This window comes from Saccostrea cucullata, unplaced genomic scaffold, assembly GCF_032062105.1.
Source record: "Saccostrea cucullata isolate Sc308-1 unplaced genomic scaffold, CSIRO_AGI_Scuc_v1 ctg3790, whole genome shotgun sequence".
Classification (NCBI taxonomy): Eukaryota; Metazoa; Mollusca; class Bivalvia; order Ostreida; family Ostreidae; genus Saccostrea; species Saccostrea cuccullata.
In genome coordinates this window covers 45,002-49,871 of record NW_026932048.1, presented here as the reverse complement: position 1 = coordinate 49,871, position 4,870 = coordinate 45,002, and the positions used below count along the sequence as shown (strand labels likewise).

General features: G+C 31.8%; 1 long non-coding RNA gene across 1 annotated transcript; it reads left to right on the top strand.

Annotated features, from left to right (window-relative positions):
* Window positions 1–2,125: 2,125 nt before the first annotated feature.
* LOC134234342 (uncharacterized) lies at window positions 2,126–3,605 on the top strand. Its single transcript, XR_009985164.1, has 3 exons — window positions 2,126–2,599; window positions 3,182–3,241; window positions 3,560–3,605. It is a non-coding gene; the product is annotated as an uncharacterized LOC134234342 (long non-coding RNA).
* Window positions 3,606–4,870: the final 1,265 nt, after the last annotated feature.

Sequence of the window (4,870 nt, the reverse complement as noted above, 5' to 3'; positions counted from 1 at the left end):
TTTTAAAAATATTTAATTAACATTTTTAATAATCTTCCCAGTCATTTTTTTTTAAAATTTAAAGGTAAGTAATTTTTTTTCAATTTAAACTACTTAAAACAAAAATAATTTTTTTTGATTTGGGTTTTTAATTTTTTTCCCCAATCCCCCAATTTTTTAAAGAATCAAGTGCAATATATTTAGAAGTGTGAATGTCAAGTCTAAGCATTTGTTAATAACTCTCAGCAGTCTCACGATTCAGGTATATCAAATATTAACAGGTATAGCCTCAATTTCTTTATTCTGTCATCTAAACTACGTATCAAACATTAAACTAATTCTTCCTTTGAATCCTTATATTGTTCAATGTATATACCCTTCACATTTTTCACATAAACCAAATGAGTTACATGTGTTATACTGTTCCTTATTCAGGTTCGAGGAAATATTAATGTAAAAAAAAAATCAGACGTCACTATATTTTTCTTTGCATTGTTGAATCAAAATGTTTTAGGAGATTATACTATAATTGATAGTTACTCAAAACTCAAAAACACATTGATTAAAACACTAAGAAAACCCTTACAATTTTTCCAGGTTCGGCAAGCCAGAAAAGGTGGTGTTCTCTATCGTAGTAAGGTTGTTCGTATAAAGGTCTCTAAAACATTGAAGAGTAAAAGTCAAGTCTTTAGATCCATGCAAAATAAATGTATGTTTATTCTTAAGCATTGAATTCATATTTTGGGATGTCTTCGGTCCTATGACACACCTGGCCGTGCCGACAAATTGAACACCGCGCGTTAGCGCGGTATGATGATTTGTCCGCACGGCCAGGTGTGTTATAGGACCGAAGACATCCCAAAATATGAATATTCAATGCTTAAATTTACATTCTCTAATTTTTCCTCTTCATAATTGTTTATTTCGGTAATCTTTAAAATGAATTTAGTGCCCTTCAAAACTTGTGTGTTTTATAGACGTAAGAGCCGTTTGTGACGTTTGTGACGTCGTGAAGTTAAATAACGCAAACGAACATTGCGAGGAAAAAAAGTGACAAATTATTTTTAAATGCACATTTGTTGTATTTTGCTTTAATTTAACAGGGTTAATTTTTTTTAAATTAAATTGTGTCAAACAATGTACATTTTGGTGTACATAAAGTATTGAAAATGCATATAGTTCCTACTGTGTATTCTAACGCGCGGTGACAAGGTTTCGCGTGTGTTATAGAAATTTGAACGTCGTGGATTTCTAATTGATTTCATAAAGAAAATTACACTGAATGTAAATATTTTAAGAAAAAATACAGATTAAAACATGAGAAAGTTTATTATCCTCACAATGCAATTATATTGAATTACGGACAGATGATAGAAATAAAAAAAAAATAGATGCCCGGGTTGGTACATATTTTTTTTACCTAATGTCATTGCAAATGATACAAATAATCAATTAATTCAATATAAAGAAATTACAAACCACCTGTGACGTTCAAAATTCTATCCCCCTGAAACCACTTATTATTCTATACAAGTGTTTTTCAATTCAAATTCCATTTTTGCGCAACTTTACTTTCAAAATGCAAATACATTGAATTAACGCGGTATAAACTGCAGAGCGTCAAAAAAGAATGAGGGCGTCGAATATTATAGTTTGGAGATATTCCATAAACATTTTAAATTACGAACTTACAGCAGTCTCTCTTATCTTGTCAATCATAGAATGAATCCAAACATTGAATATTACAGTTAAGAGGATTGATATGTCATATCAAATATTTTCATGAGTGATTGCCCCTGAAATTTTTTGATGTTAACAGAGAATTAAAAAAAAAATTAAACGGTAAGTCGCAGAGACATTGAATAAACCACATATGACTTTTTTGTCAAGGAAGGATATGGAGATAGCGAAAAATATTCAGTCTTGTTTAAAGTCATCATTTCGTAAGTTCTATGGTCGATACAATGACCTTGTTAGCAAATACAATTTATCATTGAGTCAAATGCTGACTGATGTTTTTCATACCAATTATTATTTATACACTGAATTGACGACTGAAATTTCCGTTATTTCACGATCATGACAATGAGCACACGCGCAGTACAGTTAAGGCAACACATGAAAAAATTATGGTAATGAAGTCATAATGAGGTCTGACGTCATGACAGTTGCTCCGCCCTGATTGATCCATATAAGGAAATGGTGCTCAAAATAACTATTTACCGATATTGACAACAATTTGTAATAAACAACAATATCTTCATGTTTAAATAGAAAATAATTAGTGATTTTCTCGTATATAAAATAGCATGTCTTTAAAATAATTCTCTTTTAAATGTGTCGTTTGTCTGCATTCGGCTTCAGCCAAGCGCTTGCACTCGGTGACACGGAATGTTGTTTACATCTAAAAACGTGGCGACATCAGCTGAGATTAGCAGTGGATTTAAATGCAATAACCATACAATCTTTAAAGAAAATAGGGATAAAATAAGAGACAAGGCATTGCTTCTCCATTTTACAAGAATATGAGGACATTATTTCGGAAAATAGCAGAAAACTGAGACGATTTGCACCAGCTCTAGCTCCGTAGATCAATCACTGCACTGTAATTCCAGGCCAGGTATGTATACGCATATGCAGGTACATGTATAGATCTACATGTAGACATGCTTTTGTTAACATAAAAAAAACCGAGTGTGTTCAATTTCATGTTCATTTAAATGTATTAGTACAGTCAGTGAAAAACTGTAATTATGCAGTGCCTTGTGTGTAACAACCCCCTCCCCCCCCCCCCCCACACACACTAAGTTGCACACTTTTTAGAATTATTAAAAAATTAATTGCACTAAATATGTACAGAGTTCCTGTCAATTAGCTCATTTTCTTTGCGACAATATGTGTAATAATGGAGATCATCAGTAACACAAATTTAGACTAAATTGAAAGAGATGCAGTTTTCATTGTTTCAGTCAAAGATTCACGTAGTGACTAGGCTAAACAAACAATGATGTATTTTGACATACAAATATGCTACACAATTTACAAAAAAATATCCGTAACATTGTGTTGAAAACATAAAAGCCCCACTTCAGATCTATGGTTGTAATTTTCTAAAATTTCTAAATTAATGAAAAAAAAATATTTTTTTTGTTTAGATTACATGTACATTAAAAATATTTATATAATACTTTTATCATTGTAGCTGTCCAGAGTTTCAGGCCTAAAGCGTGAATGAATAAAAAATGCATCATTTCTCCACAGGGTATGTATACTTCTAAAGCATTTCACATTTTCAAAGTTTGCATGTGCTTTACATATTGTTTTTTTTTCATTTTGGTAAAGAAGAAACTTGGAATTTTTAAAATAGAAAATATTCTATCAATAACTATTGTAAATGTCAGAGGTTTCACTTTCCCAGAGAAGTTTTGTAACACATTTTTTTTTTCATTTATATCAATAACATAAATTCACTACAATATACAATGTAGCATAATTTGTTTTGTCAAATGTAATGGTATTTTATCCTACAATGTATATTTAGTAATTCATAGCATATAACTGCATATATATTGTGTTGTAGGCCTAGCTATTCCCAGATGTTGGACAAATGGATTCATTTAGGCAGCATGTTAATCCTGCCCTGCATTCCTACAGTCTGTCAATGGATTTGAAAAGAAATGTTTATTAAATAAATTTTCTAGATGAATAATAATTTGACTTTTTCATATATTTACTCCACAGGTGTTGAAAAGGCCATTAAGATATGAAAATCTTAACTTTCTTACTATTTTGTGTGGAGGGTACTAATGATCATCAAGATCTTATTTCCAGCATGTGCATTGTGTTCATTTATCTTTCAATACTATTACCAAAAACAGGAGACTAGAGATCCCCCTAATTGACTCAAAATAGGATAGGGGACCACCATTTGTTCTGAGGGAAGGGGGGGGGCAGGCGAGTTTTTCCAAGTCAGATTTTTTTTTTCATTTTCATGTCAATGAAGGACAGATTAATACTTATTTCTGATCAATAAGATGAAGGACAGATTATTTATTTATTTTCCTCTTCTTTAAAAATACTACATGTAAAAAAAATGTAAAAATAAACTCTGATTCGTGGGAGGGGGAGATCACTGATCTGCAAGTATTTATTTTTAAAATCTGCCAGTCCCTCACCCTCAAAATAAAATAGCTGTCCCCTTAACAAAAACAGGAGTATACCCCAATTCTTTCTAATTACAATTGTGTAGTACCTTAAACTTATAACTTAGTTTATATCCCTTAATTAACAGTAAGCAGTCTGATTGAAAGCGATCGTAGAACATGACCTCGTATGCAGAAAGAAAAAAAATTATAACACAAGTGTGTGTACCATAGGCGTCGGAAGCAAAATGAAAGGGGACTGATTGAAAGGGGATGGGGGTTTTGGGGGGCTAAGCCAAAAGAAAAAGGCAAATTCCAATGCCTACATTATGTATATAATTTGCAAATAAGTAGGGAGGCTAAGCCTCCCCCCCTCCCCGGTTCCGAGGCCTATGCGTACAGTAGTGAGAGAGGGGAATAGATATCTAATTAATTATTAATGAAGGCTTTATTTTAATTAACCATTTGTGTTCTATATAAATATATCAGCAATATTTGAAACTATTTGTGTGTAATACTACGTGTATATACACATCGTTGAGGAAATGCGGGAGGTTTGAAAAACATCAAATGTATACAAAGTATGGAGAACGAATACACAGAAAAGAAAGAAATGACAAGGATTTTTATGCATACCGTTTGATTTAGTAAAAAAAAAAAAGAGTCAAGTCCTGCCCGCATGTATATTTATTTTATAAATTTACGAGGTAAACAAACTATATCAAGTACTCCAGAGTTATCTCCCATGC